At 31.4% G+C, this 17,795-nt stretch overlaps 1 long non-coding RNA gene across 1 annotated transcript; it reads right to left on the reverse strand.

The window, feature by feature from the left end:
* Window positions 1-10,501: 10,501 nt before the first annotated feature.
* On the reverse strand, window positions 10,502-13,063 carry LOC131034191 (uncharacterized). Its single transcript, XR_009103745.2, has 2 exons — window positions 12,727-13,063; window positions 10,502-12,587 (listed from the first exon to the last, which is right to left on the reverse strand). It is a non-coding gene; the product is annotated as an uncharacterized LOC131034191 (long non-coding RNA).
* Between the last annotated feature and the right edge of the window lie 4,732 nt (window positions 13,064-17,795).

The following is a 17,795-nucleotide window of genomic DNA, read 5'->3' on the forward strand; positions in this document are numbered from 1 at the left end:
CAAAATCTTTCACTTGCTCCACTGTGATCTCCTTCAGAGTACTTACACTTTCTTTCATTGTAATCATTAGATTCATCAAGATGAAAAGAACTAAATGCAGATTCAACTTTATTTACTGAAGATCCACTGTTATCAAAGTTACTTAACTCAAATGCATGCAGCTTACCAATAGTAGCATCTAAAGAAACTGGCATATTAGGTACAGACCTCAATTCATTGATTGCAGAGACTCGAATTGCATAAGCTGGTAGAAGGGTTCTTAACAACTTACTTGTTATATCCTTTTCTTCAATAGTTCCACCTGCTCCTTTGATTTGATTGACAATCTCCTTTAGTCTTGTACTGTACCAAGTTATGTTCTCACCTTCATTCATCCTCATAGATTCAAGTTGTCCTCTTAGACTATCTACTTTTGCTCTTTCAACATGTTCATCTCCTCCATATACTGATATGAGCTTATTCCACATAGCCTTTGCATCATTGCAGCCTTCTAGATCATTAAACTCTGAGTCGGTCAATGTAGATGTTATTTCAATCATTGCTTGGATATGTTCTTTCTTTGCCTTTATCTCTTCCATAGTCAATGGATAGGTGCTTGGTGTGATGAAATCATTCTCTAGATAATATACAGCATATTCTCAACTCCTGATAGGTGTAGCTTCATCCTTTTCTACCATGTAGAGAAACTTGACTTGTTCAGCTTCATTGCATCCCTCTTATACATCTTCGGATCTTAGCCTCAAGTACTTGTAAACTTTTCTTCCAGAGTCCAAAGCTCTGATACCAATTGATAGTTTTGATACTTAATGTAAGTACAGATCCAATAGCCAACAAGATGAGAGGGGCGGATGAATCATACAAACTTAATCTTCCATAAAAACATTAGATTCAACTTTGGTAACATACACTTCAGTAATATAACCAAAACTACTAAACATGCAAACTCAAAAGCATATAAACATCATAAACCTCATAACACCAGATTTAACATGGAAACCCAAATAGGGAAAAACCATTGTGCGATTTCGGACCCACTAAGAAATATACTCTTCTAGAGAATGCTCAGTTAAAAGCAAATCCTATTAAAGATTATAAACACATTGCTAGATGTGACCCGGTTAAGGGATTTCCCTCAGATCTGTTAGGATCTTCACCTTGTTAGAAGTGACCTTGTTAAAGGATTTCAAACACTCAATCAGAATGTCACCTTGCTAGAGGGTTTTACAAATAAGATTGTTAAGTCCACTTGGTTAAGATATTTTCTATCACTTTTACAAAATAACAGTAATAAAAATCTATCTGCAACTTCACATCTAAAATGCTAAAGTAGATTCTTATTTGCTCAATACAATCTAGACATAGAACTAATCTTGTCCATCTGTTGGGCTTCTATACTCTGTTATTCAAACAGGTCTTCAAGCTTTTGTGCTCGGTAAGCACTATGTAGCATCCCTGTGCATACATTTGCCCGCATACACTATTTATCAATAGTTCCCTATTTATAAACAATTAGCTAACCACTTAATCTCCTTGATCACATTTCCCATGATCAATCATAGCCATCAGATCTTCAAATTTTGACCAGGTTCAATGTATCCTTCAATCTGAAAACGTTTTACCCCACCTAGGAACTTGCATACATTTCTTGGAACTTGTGCTAGGGTATTGTAGTTCAATCTAAGCTGTAGATCTTCATGTTGATTTTCCTTTGCCTTAGATTCATTAACAAAATTTATGCACGGCATACCAATCATCTAATCAGTTCCAACTCATTAGCTCCTTCATTAAATAACGCATGTAACCATTTAATGTATTATGTTATAACTCGGTTACACCTCGGTGAATACTAAACTTCACTCGGTAGACATTCTGCCTTCATTGACCGATAGCAATAACCTTAGGGTTTGCTGACTAGGTTCTTTGCTCAGTAACATAGTATAGTATTAATGTTACAATTTACAATATATGTATGATGTTAAAACAATCTAAACATCATGATCTCATCATTGTCTAACTCAGTAATAGTTGCCCATTGAATACCTTATTCATCCCCTTATTCATCATATTCTTTATGTGTCTTTTACCGACATCTTTATACTCTTCAAATCATACTTCTCAAGATATGGCAACATCATACTCAATTAGAAAATCAATATCTTGACATCAATGAAAAAATAATAATATCAAGACAGTAAACATCCTTAATTAGTTATATCAATAATCATCAACAACCTTCTCAATATCCTTATTGAAATGCCAACAATCTCCCATTGTCTGTTATAATGCCAAATGCTAACAATATCTTTGAAATTCTAATAATGTCATACGCAAGAGTACTATGAATGAAAAGAAGTAATGTAAAATGAATTAAACCATTATCCAACACATGATTTTGATAAATATAACTAAGAAATAATGTAATCACGTGTGAAATAGAAAACCAATCAAATTTAGTGAATTCCATTTTGAAACGTGCCCCAAATCAGATTTAAAAATTAGAAGATGGAAGTGTAAGATACATCAAGCTCACCAAAATGTATTGGTGTGATTTGGAAATTAGGGTTTCACCAATTAGGATATTAAGACCACTAATTTCACAAGATAAACCATGCATTCAAAAGGGGGGATAAATTCAGTAGATCTAGCCACAATTCAATTATTGAAAAGGGTTGAGATATCAATTAAATTTACATATAGGTTGTCTCCCCTTTTAGAGTTGAAATTGGATTTATATTATACATTTTAGGGTAAAATAATGAAATATCGTAGTAGAATAGTAATAACAAGATGCTACAAACTTCACATGGAGCCATAAACAGAGATCTGAGCAAGGAAAGTGAATTAGAACTTGTAGCTAGAAATTTGGGTTGAATTATTAGGACAAGGGTGGTTGGTCGCCCTGGTCCTACAACTCCTACATGGGCAAGTGGGATATTTTCCAAATTAAGGAGATGCACAGGATCCACTATCAAATGATCAGGCAAAATTCTCAGGACTAGGGTGGTAGGTTGCCTTGGTCCTCCACTTTTTGCTCCTGTAAAAATTGAACGTGTTTGTCATTGTATATTCTATCTGAATCTTCGATCGCCAGCTCCTACTTTTATACACAAAAAGAGATAAAAGGGTGTTGTCGATAAGTCAAACCCTAGTTTAGGAATTAACCTTGAATTAAATTGAAATAGGAAATGTAAATACTAAACTAAATTTTGGAAGATATACCTCATATCTACAATGGTTAATAGAAGATGGATGATGCAATTCTCTTTAGATGTGATCATGAATGTTGAATCCAATAACATGATAAACACATGAACATGAATGACCTAATCAAACACGTATGCTTGAAGGATTGGTGGGATGAAATACTACCTTGAATGCTTGAGAATTATTGATGATGAATACTAAACAGATGCATGAATGATGGGGTATGAGAGTGATGTCAAAATGAATTGATAGGATGTCTTTATATAGGTTTCCCTAGGTAAAATACCAATTAGGCTAACCTCCAGTGATCAAATGGAGCCACAGGGACCAAAATCCATCGTGGAAGGGAAATTTCCACCCACATTTAAAATGGGTCCTATTTAAGGAGAATCGGGACATTATGGCGCCCTAGTCCAAACAGGGGCATGACAACATCCTTTTCCTCCAAAAACAAGACAAGCAACCAATAAATGAAGGGGGGATAACCTTGGGATGGGTTCCACTTAGTAGTGTATACAAGTGACCTCAGATCTAGAGAAAAGTGGCCAAAATTGGCATAGGGGAAATGGAGATAGGACACTCTAAAGTAGGAGCACAAATATGAGGTATGAATTGTACAAGGTTACAATTTATGATGCTACACAATGTCAAAACAAGAGAGTTCGTGCTAAATGCAAGTTATAAGTTGTGTTAGGTTGATTCAAATAGAATGAAGTTGTGAAACCTTGTTTTCCTTCATGCAAACATTGAAACTAAAACCTTCTTATAAAAACGCATGCATTTCATGATCTAATTTGAGTTGTGAACAATAAAACTCCTCTATTTGAAGTTGATTGTGATTTTAGGACAGCAAGTAGAATCTCAAAATTTCGGTATATCAACTCCTAGGGCTAGTAGTTTTCAGTTCAAGACCAATCTCTTTATCCCTTTTCTATCTAGTTAAATAGTTTTTAGGAGGTATTTAAAGGGAACTAGCCCATAATTTAGAGGTTCGTCCTCACTTTAGGTCACTCATAGCCCGAGGATGTCCTTATGTTGTACATGATTGCTAAGCTTTAAAGATTAGTATTTGGGTGCAATTCTTAGTGAGAACAAAAACATAATTAAACATATGTATTGATGGTCCAAACATCAATTTCTTCATCAATGATCCTCTAGTCCCCAATGGTGGTTTACACACCACCCAACTATGTGATACTTGTAGGCACACCCCACCATACTAGGAGATGGTCACAAGGCCCAAACACACTCACACAAGAAACATGAGGAAGTAGGCATACACAAATATCAACATAGATATTAAACATCATCCAAGGCATGTAAGATATACCAATACCATCATGAAATAAATTACAATAGTTTTTAGGTTCTATTCAATCTACATAAGGACTAGATGTTAGAGAGAGAATAGGGAGTGTCATCGCAATAGCCTAAATTACTAGCTAAGAAGAAGAAAGTGCTCATCTCACAAGAGATGAGGAGACCTAATCATACAAGATGTATCTCCCTAAATGGGCATGTCTTCCAAATTCATCTTGAGCACTCTAGAAGCATGAACGGGCATCAATTATCTTGCTTAATTTATTTATCCATGTGTTTCATTATCTTTCATTTGTTTATGAAACTTCCCAAAGAGATATCTTAATGACCCCTCCATGCCTCAAAAAACATTGGAAGCCATTCCCGTATTAATCTCTAACACATAAGTCCTAAGATCGTCACATTTACGAATGAATGTGGCATGAAAAATAATATAAAACTAATGATGCAATAATATTTATAACATGATTTCAATTTTGAAATTTCATGGAGGAGATGTTTTTTCCCCCATTCAAACACATCATATTTCATTTCAAAAATTCAAATTTTCCTTATATTTTTTCGACAAAAAAAACCAAGAAATTCATCTATCCATCATTGAAATAATTTCAATTTTTACATTTTTTAAGAATATTCAAATTTAAAAAATGATACTAAATCAAGTTTCTTCTATTTTCACACCTATTAAGTATAACTATCTAATAATCATGTTGAATGCATTAAGATGATTAGCTATAAATCACCCTCCCCTATCCTCAAAGTGTACATTTATTCGATAGTTAAATCTTGTTAGCTAAGGATTTTACCTAGTATAGGTCACCCATCTTTTCCTAAACATTTTCTAAAGTGGATTCTTCAAAAAACATTCAACAAAACTAAATCAAATTTAAGAAAAGAATGATATGTCATATTACCTTACTATATAACATAGCATGTTTTTTGTCTTTCATTCCTATAGGTTTGTTTTCAAATATTTCACAACCCATGATTCTTAATAGATATCAATAAATATGTCATCTTGATCTTCAACAACTCAAAAACAATGTCACTAAATATGTACATCTTCAATCAACACATACTTTTCATCCAAACCCTAAAACAAATATATTTTCTACATACACTCCCACTCAAATCAAAATTAATTCAAAAAAAATCTCCTAACACTTAAGACCCAAGTTGATCAATCTTTAATATCAAATGAAAGAAATCTAATCTTGCAAAAATATTTCCTACACTAATATGTGAGAGGAGAATGTATAGAGAGATCAATCTAAATAATTTCATTAAAGAAATTTAACACATAGATATTGTAATCTCACGAGATACAAATTTATCCTAGGAAGACCCTTTTATGAAAATCTAATAGCAAATATGTTAATATTGTTTTCACTATTAGCAAAAATGTTATTAAAATACAGTCTGTGAACATACACATACATGTATCACTAACTATTTTGTGAGTTTTAAATAACATAATAGTTCCTACAAGTACATTGTAAAACCCCCATCTCGAGCATTGAATTAATAGGAGAATAAATATGTGAAACCATAAATGGTACAACCCATAAATCATGAGGAAAAAATGGGAAGCAAAAATTATTCCCAAATCAAGGTCCCAACTTCCATCACCCTATTCTAAAGGAGTTTGCTAGCCATTTTTAACAAATTCTCTTACAACTATCATAATTTCTCATAGTCCACTTCCAAAAATAGGAACTCTATTTTGAGTCCATTATCTCCATTCAAATATGTTTTGTAATGTGTCATAATATGTGGTCATAAGTTTGTAATCATTCAAATCAACAATGTAACTCCCCTCTTACATAATCTTATGCATGCCATAAAATAATCATAAGGTATCTTAGAATCTTACGATGTTGTGAGATGCTCTTACACATCTCTATGATATTAAATACTATTATAAATTTGAAGAGGTAAATTTGTGCAAGTATTGTGCAATACTATCATGGACAACACATGAATACACTCACTTTATATATATTTGCATAAAACAATATATACATAAAGATTGTAATCATAAAAGAATAATTTACCTCAAAAGAAGCTCATGTTTTCCAATAAGAATGAGAGAAAGATGTATATTTGAGCATATGCAAGAAGATGAATGAGGTTATCCCAAAAGGTGGGTTAAGTTATATTATATTGTCTAATATATCATCTCACTACAAACCATAAAAGTAAAAAATTGTAAATACAATCATATATATTTTCAAATATAAATATGATGATTAAAAAATTAATTGAAGCATAAGATATATTAATAAAAGAAAAAAACTCTTCTTGTAATGTTACATATTTAAGTTTTAAATTTTGTTAATTTTCAAAAACATGACCAATAATTACAAAATATACAAACGAAGTCTACTAAAAAAATATAAAACAATTTCACTAATACCCTCCTTTTGATCTTTTTCCATATAGATCTTTATCTACAATTTCCTCTATAACATGTAGCAAAATTCCATAGATGTTGCATCATTGTTTGCCACACTTTTAACTAGCCACTCATTCTCCAATTTCATTATATAGACTATAATTTTTCGTAACATCTTTAAATTATCTAATAACAACAAGAAAATTAGATATATAGAAAAAACCAATCCAACAAAAAAAAGAGAGCCTTATGTTATTTTATCATTAAACACAATCTATATTTTCATAATAATAATAAAAAAATTACAACAATTACCTTATTAATCATAAAGTAAAATCTTAAAACTTAACTATTTATTTTAATTATGTTTTATTTTCTTTTCAAAGAAACATTAAATTACACTAATTTATTTCTAAGTATTTTATATGTATTTGAAATAATTTACTTATTTTTGAATAAGGAAATAAAGTATGATAAAAATTAACATGCAACAACAATGTCATCAATTATTTTAAACCTTCTTCTATTCAATTTTTCAACATATCAATAATAATTTATGAATCAGATTCAGAAATGATTTTTCTCCACCCAAGGGCATAACATCTCTTCAAGGAAAAGAGAATAGCAATAGCCTCCATGAGGTTATTAGTATGATGGCCTCTATATAAGAAGAAGAAGATCTAAACCACTCCATCACTATCTCCACCAACCCCTTCAATCCCAACATGCCTAGGATTACCTCTAGAAGAGCCATTAGTACTTATCTTCAAAACATCAATAGGGGGAGGTGACCAAAATCCATCCTAACAAACCTCGTTCCTAACACAACGACCCCTCATAGTGGATCAACATGAGTAGACAAATCGCACTTTGTTAATAATGTCTCCTACAAGCCACTACCAATACACATACAAACTTGATGGCTCAACATTCTTTTGTCTTGAAAAAAAGTTCTATTCCTTTCCAACCAAACCTGCTAGAGAATAAAAGGAAGGGCATATATTCCAAGCAATGTGAAGAAACAAAGTCTTAGCCAAGGAGTTCCCCAATAAACCCTAGAACTTAGCCAAAGAGTAAGCATGGAGACAAGCCTTATTCCACACTCCCCACTAGCAATGCCAACTTTCCCTAGAGAAGGGGCAAGAAAAGAAGATATGAGAGGAGCTCTCCTAACCAAGATTTCAAAGGGAGCACATAGAAAGGCCTTGAAATCCCCGCTTTCTCAAATTATCCTAGGTTAGGCATCTATTATGAACAACCAACCACATGAAAAAATTTGCATTCCCCTGACTCTACTTATCTAGCTCCTGATATCCCAAGGCCACCAAAAGTTTGCCTTTTGGGTCAGAACTACATGCTTGCATTAACAGAAAATAAATATTTCTAAGCTCCTGCCTATCCTCATTGGATCCCTCAGAAGGCCACATACTTATAAAAATATTAAATATTATGTGTCTATCAAATTAAAATGATAAAAAAAATTAAAATTGATGTGTTGATATATTCTTTTATTGACCTAAACAAAGTAACATATCCCACTATAAATCTCAATACACTATAAGCATGGTTTACAATATTGTTATGATTTGATGTAAATTTTCCTTCTCCAACTAATAAAATATGTTTTACTTGTTACAATCATGTTTAAAGCCTAATAATATTTAAGTGTTCTTACTATTCATTTAACATTTACTAGAGAATTCATCTTGTTTGAAGCTTATAATTCATTTAAATCATGGACTTTCATCCTATTATACAACATGCATGCACTCACTTTATATCTATTTGTGTAAAATAATATGTAGATAAAGATTGCAATCATAAAAAAATAATTTACTTCAGAAGAAGCCCATGTTTTCCAAGAAGAATGAGAGAAAGGGTGTATATTTGAGCATATGTAAGAAAATGAATGAGGTTGTCCCAAAAGGTGAGTTAAGTTATATTATACCGTCTAACATACCATCTCACTACAAACCATAAAAGTAAAAATTGTAAACACATTCATATATATTTCCAAATGTAAATATGATGATCAAATTTTTTAAATGAAGCATAAAATATACTTATAAAAGAAACTCTTCTTGTAATCTTACATCATTTATGTAACCAATCCATATTTAAGTTTGAAATTTTGTTAATTTTAGAAGCAATAAATGTAAATGACCTATAATTATGAAATATACAAACAAAGTTTACTAAAAAATAATATAAAGCAATTTCACTATTACACTGCTTTTGATCTTTGTCCACATAGATCTTTATCTACAATTTCCTCTATAAATTTCATAGATTTTGCATCATTGTTTGCCACAATTTTAACCAATCACTCTTTCTATAATTTCACTATATAGCCTACAATTTTCCTTAGCATCATTAAAATATCTAATAACAGCAAGAAAATAAGATACATAGAAAAAACCAAACAAAAAAAAAAAAGTCTTATGTTATTTTATCATAAAACACAATCTATATTTTTCATAATAATAAAAAATTTACAACAATTACCTTATTAATCATAATATAAAATCTTAAAACTTAATTATTTATTTTTGTTATTTTTTGTTTTCTTTTAAAAGGAACATTAAATTACAGTAGTTTATTTTAAATATTTTATATATATTTGAAATAATTTTACTAATTTATTAATAGAGAAATTAAATATGATAAAAAAAATTACATGCAACAGCACTCAGCAAGTATTTTAAACCTTTCCTTAATGATATGCCTAGAAATGAAAACCAAAATGTCAGGCTGGTCTTTGCACAGATTTTCAGATAACTCAACAGAATATTTTGAAATCAAACAGTATCACCATTTTCAAATAAAATATGTATTATGAATGTAAAACTTTCACCATGTAAGTAAAATGAAATATAAAATTGAGAAGATGAAAAACCTTTTCTGAAGTTTCATTTTTTGAATACTTTGTGCCCATTGGAGATGTCACAGTAGAGAAGTGTTTGGTCAAGCTCAGCATATAAACCAATAAAACTGTAGATATACAACCAGAGTAACACAGCAAAGTCAATGTACACTCCCATGGAAGAATCTTATATACAGACCAAAAAGAATAAACAACATCAAATACATGTGATAATGAAAAACTACTCTTATCACTCCCTAACATCACATGCTCCCATTGAGAAACATGTACCTCAGATTATAATTGATACACTGCAAAACTAAGGCTTATAAAATCAATCCTTGAACCTTATTTTGAAGGCATGAAGAATGAGGAGGTATATACAGCACTGTAGCCATGTGCTTTTACCTTTCTACTTGCATCTACCTTTCTCATGCCAATCATCTTTCTTCTCGTCAAATCAATTGTTTTGACAAATTTTATCATGCATATCACCGGATAACTTTTGGAATTTATTTCCATGATAAATCCTCTTCAGATAATTATTCATACCAAAGACAGCGTTTAAATTTTTTTACCTGTAACTACTTTCTACGGTCCTATCCAGTCCACTGTCAATTTTTTTTACCTATAATAAATTTTATCTGTGGTATTAAAATTCTAAAGAAAGTATTGAAAGCCATTCTAAAGAAAGTATTGAAAGCCATTCTAAAGACCAATAACTCAAAACATGGCATCATATAAAATCAAATAATAAAGAATTGAAAAATAATAAATTTAAATCAATTTGTTTTCAAATTCCATTGACACAAGCAGCAGTAGCGACTCTCTATTACAGGTTGTCAGCAATATTGTGAAAAACAGAGTTCAATATGTATATGTATTTTAACCTTCCACTTAAGTTGTGACACACCTTCATTTTTACTTTGAACAGAACTATGACACAAGTTGTTGCTGCTGTCATATTCTAACGCTTTTACCATGTAAAAGTTGCACAGAAAAATGATATTTATTTTTGGACCTTTTTCACTGGTCTTATTTCCTTTCCTCATGAAGACTCCTTCAAAGGGACGAACAGAAAGTCCTCTTAATCTGAAGAAAAAGATTCCATAATATTGCAGGAGTTCAGGAATAAGTTGTCATAATTTAATAAGCAAACAGAATCAAACTCTTGTCCTGATTTCGTTTATTTATAATGTCTGTGTGAAAATAAAGTCGAGATTTTCTCTTTCAAAGAGATGGATTGAACCTGCAAGTGTATCGAACAACATAATACTCCGGAATGCTACCGTCGATCCGGAAGAGTGTTTGCCTTCAACATGAGGACCTTTGGTTCCTCTGCAAAGATGTAGTCTGAATCATTCTTGCAAGGAAATCATTAGGTCAAGGCTCCTGAAACAAATAAAACAAAAAAATCAAGGTTCATCAGTATCTCAGTAAATCATCTTATGATGGATCAAGGATTGAAATGGAAGTATTGATTCATTAAATTATGATTGAAAATGATAAAGTCAAACTTGAACCTGTAACCTCTGGTTTCTGAGAAGACAGTTCTATCGACAAATCTATCAATCCTCTTATATATATCAAACGAACATGATAAATAATCATGGCAGTTAATAAAGGAAATTTGTATTTACGGTATGATAAAAAGGACACGCTATAAGAAACAAAATTACTATGTACAGTACTTTTTCAAAAAACCTAAAAGTAAACTGTAAAAATTTCATTCAATCCTCCTATGACATTAGACGAAAATGATAAGTAATCATCCAATTTTAAAATAGAAAATTGTGATTTGAGTGTGATAAAAAGAACAGCTGTAAGAAACAAAATTACTACAGTATTTTTTCTAAACCTAAAAATTCATGTAAAAAGACTGTAATTTCCTAATCTTCTCAATTAAGATAACATGCGATTTAATAATCGATTTCGAACCTGCGGCCAATCTTTTGCATTGGCTTAGGCTTTCATGTAAAACAGATTCGACCTTTTGTCGCTTTTCTTTCAATAACGTCAAAAGCACAACTCGCCTTACGTTTAAGATCCACCTTAAATAACTGTTGTAATCCTGTAAAGGCTTAAAAAAATTGTAGAACAGTTACACATTGACTACGAAATAAGAGCACGCATGTACGCCCAAATATGTAATACAAGCAGCCTCCAAATTCATATAAAGAGAATACAAGCGTGCTCTCTCTCGTTGTCAATATTTGAGACGTTCTACAATAATTCCCTTGCCTCATAAAGCTGCACAAAGCGAATATCTCAAAGAGTTATGTAACACAAATACAACATTGAAAGCACTACAAACCTTGAAAAGAAGCAAATCTTGTTTCAGTCGTTGAACAAATCGCCGAAATTTCCAAAATCATCATAGCTACTAAGGTTATTTTGGTATTCGAGCAACACCGAAGGAAAAAAACACAAGCAATAGCAAGAAAACTCCCGGATCTGTTTGAGAATAAATAGTGGCGAATGCACAAAAACCTAGCAAAACTTTACCTTTTCCCTAGAAGGCGAAATTGTTGTGATGAACCGTTTTAGCAGCCTTCCAAGATTAGGCAGCCCTGTCATTAAGTCGAAAACAATCGCTGACAAGGCGATTTGCTGTCAACGGTGTACAAGAAGAGTTAAGTAATTGCCCTTGAGCAAGTTGGCTGGCCTATCATTTTCATTCCCCGTTCTGATCACGCGACCTGCCCTGCACGGCCTTTACGGTAAACATTCACGGGGCGGAAAAACAGAAAATGAGTAAAATGCGGTGTATTCTGTTTTCCGTCACTTTCCGTGCTTCCATTTGAGCTATCAAATGGAAATAAAAAGTTACAGCAAGCAAACATCTGTTATCAGTCGCTTTTGACAGATTAAAATGGAAATAAAAAGTTAACAGCAAGTAAACTTCTGTATTCCTAGGGTATCAAAACGGAAACAAAAAACTTACCGTAAGTAAACTCCTGTCTTCCACCGCTTTCTATTGTGTGGAAATGGAAATAAAAAAGTTGAGCAAATAAAGTTTGAGAGGGAAAAAGGCTACCGGTTTCGACCATTGAACCTGTCACAGCAGTTTTCTTTGCATAGTATCGCGTGCTTTTCCTTACGACCAGATCAAATGCTCAAAATATTGCAAGTTGACAAAAAAACTCAGTTAATAACAGTGGTCCCCGAGATCTGATCTTTCTGCTTCCGTTTCGCTGCATTTTAAAACAGCGAAACGTGAAATTCATGAATAGCACGGACCGCTTTTACCTGGTCATTTTTTCCTGGTAATGATGGAAATCATAATCATAGGTTGCGTGATTCGCAATGCTTTTATTGTTAGAGAATTAATTACAAAATAAAATATGGATTTTTTAATTAAAACGTCGCTTTCTAATTAGCTGGAATAAAGCTAAATAGGTGACAGAAACATAAAATAGGGTTCATAAAAGCAAGAAATAGATGTGTATCAGGAATTTGACAGGTTAGATGGTCGTTTTTTCACTTTTGAATCGTATTTGACAGCTTAAAAAATTATGAGACCGTATGCATTGACATATAAATTATAGTGAGTAATATATAATATTATAGTATTATTTTATAATATTCATATATATTAGTTTAAAATATTTATTATAAAAATATAAATTTATTTAGAATATTTTGAAATGGAAAGATATAATTGTTTCTAATTTTATAATATTTTAATATAAATTTTTAGGATATTTCATTTTTTTCAAATGAACATAGAAAATTGTTATAATTGAAATAATAGAATATAATTTTTATCTTCATAAATTTAGAAACTTGGTAAATTTAAGATTTTTGCATATATTACTAATTTATCATTTTTTTATTCTTTATATATATATATATTTGTGTGTGTGTGTATGAAATGAATAAAGAGAGGACAATGATTTTCATTTCTTTTTAAGAATCTATATTTCAATCTTCTGCAATGAAAGGCATTGAAATGACTAAACCGTCATCGAATATCCATATGACAGGTAGCCAAGCCTGTGTGTAACTAATTGAGTGTGTATTTACCAGTTAATTTTGTGTTTATCTATTTAATTATATTGTAATTCTTTTTGTTTATTTAAGATTTGTTTATTTAGAATTAGCAAATGAATACAATATTAGACATAAAATATATATCTATTATCATCCAAAATCTAATGGCTAGGTTGAGGTTATCAATAGCAACATTGAGACCATCTTAACTAAGATGGTTAGCTTACACCAAAAAGAGTGGGTAGCTATACTTTTTGAAGTTGTATGGGCATGTAGAACAACTTGGAAGAGAATAATAGAATTCACACCATATAAAATTATGTATGTGATGAAGGTTGTCCTTCCTATTGAGTTTGAAAATTGAAAAAAAAAAAACACTAGAACTAAGGATGGACTTAGTAGTAGCCAAAAGGAGAAACTCATGCAGTTGAATGCTCTTAATAAAATTTGGACAGAAGCATCCCATGAAGTAGAAATAATCCAAAATCAATGAATCAAGTGGCATTGTCACTTCATTTAATCAAAAATAATTCTATAAACATTACTAGGCACTCTTACATAATTTTAGGTATAAAGATTGAACAAAGGAAAGCTCCATCCAAGATGGTTAAGACAATATGGAATTGATGAAGCATATGCAATGGTGCAATCTACTTGACCACCACTAGCCCAATATGATTTTGTTTTTAGATCAAATGATTGATTGAATTTTCTCACAAACCATTAAACAAAGAGACTTTCATGGTGTAATTTGTATTCACAATAGTAAACAAGGATCTTGTAGTAAATTTAGATATGGGCACAATTGCTCAAACCTTGCTGAATTCTAAGTATGATTTTTGAATCTCTCTCTATAATATAGTTCCTCAAATTTTATCTACACACTATAGGAACCATCCATAGTCACCAAAATAAAGTAGCACTAGCTTTCATTCCCATCAAGAACATGTAGCCATTAGCCATAGTATTAATAGGACCTGAACATGTAGCCACTAGACATGGGACCTATGTAGTTGAATGAATGGACATATTTTCTAAGCCATCCACATCACGACAAATGTTACCGTTGATAATACCATAAATTGTCTCATATTTAACCCATTAAAATCATCCATTTCTTCCTGATGCTTTAGTGTTAAAGTGCATTTGAGTAATGATTGAAAGTTCTTTAGCTTGTTTAAGTAAAAATGTAAAGTAAATATTTGGTTTATTTTTAGTAATAAATGTAATCCATATTGCTCCTAATATTTCTTCATGGGTGTGTAAGATATTAAAAGGAGTCTTAAAAAACACTTATTGTAGAGAGTTCCAAACATTGACATCAAAGAACTCTAGACACTTTAGAAAAGAGTTGAATACATTATAAGTAGATAGAGAAGACTCCCACAAAACTCCAATATTCTTGCAAGCTCATTGAGCGTTAATCATTCTTAAATCAATCAGCAAAGGTATTTGTTTCATGTAATCTCCAAGAGATATCTTGTGTCACATTATCTTCCTTTACCAAGGATAACTCAAGTTACCACAACACTCAAGTGTCATTGCATGATAACAACATGTGTTCATGATGATAAGTATGATTTAGTCAAGTGAATTGATGAATAATTCATTCAATCAATGTTCAACACTTGAAGACTTTCTAAAAATCGAGCATCCAGACATTGTGGAAAAACTAGTTTCGATAAAATATTGATATCTCCCTTGTTTCTTAACAAAATTCATAACTTCAAAATGATTTGGAAAGAGAAAATCAACGGCTACCAACCCTTTAAATTGTTTGTTGATATTTACAATAGAGGAGTAGTAAATGACAAAAAAATGACTAAGGTATAAGTAACTTGATGAAAGACAATAGTTTTCCAAGTTGGAAAGACAATAGTTTTAGTTGGAGTTTGATAAATAACCCTTCAAAAATTGTATCTTAGATCCAAATTCTTAGTGAATTGGTTGGGTAGATATGGAATGAGAATTCTATAAATACATTGTAATAAATTGAATAAAAGGGGGGATTAGAAAGGATTGTTTCAACCTAAGGAAATAAGATAGACCTAGTTTCATTTCTAGCAATGTATTTCCATAATTTTCTTAAAGTAATTTTGATTCAAGCAAGCATTTCATTTCTAGCAAAATGTGGATTATATTAGCCTTTTTAATTATTGAAAGTGTGAAATAGATTATTCATTTACTTATATGAAAATGTGCTCTTTTCAATTCTTGTAAGTCTGCTTTAGACTAGCTTTCCATTCTTGTAAGTGTGTTATAGAAGCAAGTTTTATTTCTTCTCTTTTGCATACAGCCATAGACACACCCTAGATTGATAATTAAATGATGAGGATTACAATGACCCCTTCATTTTTGGCATTGTTGTGAATGAAAGGTGTCATTAGGGAATTGGGAAAATCAGTTTGGAAACCTTTTATGTTTAGAAGTTCCTCAAAAAAGATTTGTCTCTGAAACATCCCCACCACCGAACCCCCCCCCCCCCCCCCCAAAAAAAAAAAAAAAACACTACATCTAATTGAAGAGGTTACTACATGAAAAAAAAAAGGCTATTTTTTTTCAAAATATCCTTTGTGGAGGACAATCACTCCAAGTCCTAGAAGAGGATATTTCTTTAAAGAAAATATTGATGGCTTGTTGCTTGCAAGAAGTGAAGAGTGCAATGAAGAAATCTTGTCTTTATTACAAAAGCTTGCACAAAAGAGTACTATTTGGAGATATTCAAAGTCTAAGAATGGCTACCCAATAATATTTTTGAAGTCTAAGGAGAGCTACCTAATTAGATATTTTCAAATAGCAAGGAGTTGTTTGTAGTCATGCATGTGTCAAATTAGAAGGGGGGATTGCAAGATCTCTCTAATTAGCCCATGCATTTTCTAGATCAAAATTATGGAGAAGGCTTTCAATTCAAAGGAAGGTGAATCATTGGATTTTAAATATTTAGTCATCTTCTTTTCATTTTTTTCTCTCCTCTCAAAAATTTGAATGCATGGAAACATATTTTGAGAAAGGGGAGATATTTTCACAACCAGCTAATGGTTTTGTGTAACCTCTCTACATCATTAAGTAGAGTAGGTTTTATTTTTGCAAATAAGTACCTTACACATGCTATTTCCACATCTCCAAGGTTGTAAATATGCACTTTTTGTACAAATTGTTGCTCCCAAATCTTGTTGAAGATATTTTGGCACTATGGATGACTAGTTGTTGTACTTTTGGGCTCTAATTTGAGAAGTAAAACTTCACTAGCATGGAAAAAATAATAATGATGAAGCAATCTGAGTTGTTAGTCAATATAAAAGATCAAGTTGTATCTCTCAAAAGTCGAAAAAACTCTTTTCATGCATCATGGGCAAAGTGAGCTACAACTAGTGCAAGATTGTTGCACGGAAAACTAAGATAAAATTAGGTATTTGATTTATTATTTTACTCTTATTCATCTTAATTTTTTTTCATTTTTCTCAATCCACTCAAAAAGAACAAAAAAAGTGCTTAAAAGAAATATCCTAAGATTTATGGGCAGTCTGGAGTTTTCTGAAGGTAAATTTTCTTTTTGAATGCTAATTGAGAGTTGTCAAAAGTTGTCTAAAGATATCCAAAGTAATAATAATAAAAAAAAGTGAATTTATCAACTCTAAAAGGCTCACTATGAGTTGCAAATGGACTTGCAATATTTAGGTGTGGAGGAGATGATGAAACCATAAATTGTATCATATTTAACCCATTAAAATCATCTATTTCTTCCTAATGCATTAGTGTTAAAGTGAATTTGAGGACTGATTGAAAGTTATTTAGCTTGTATAAGGTAGAATGTAAAGTAGATATTTAATTTTATTTTAGTAATAAATGTAATCCAAATTGCATCTATTTTTTCATGAGTATGTAAGATATTAAATGCAACTAAATGGGTTATATGAATAACTCAAGACAAGGAGGCTTCAAAAACACTTGTGGGAGAGAGCTCTAGACATTAACATCAAAGAACTCTAGATACTTTAGAATGCTTTGAAGACATTATGA

Source organism: Cryptomeria japonica, chromosome 5, assembly GCF_030272615.1.
Source record: "Cryptomeria japonica chromosome 5, Sugi_1.0, whole genome shotgun sequence".
NCBI classification, from domain to species: domain Eukaryota; kingdom Viridiplantae; phylum Streptophyta; class Pinopsida; order Cupressales; family Cupressaceae; genus Cryptomeria; species Cryptomeria japonica.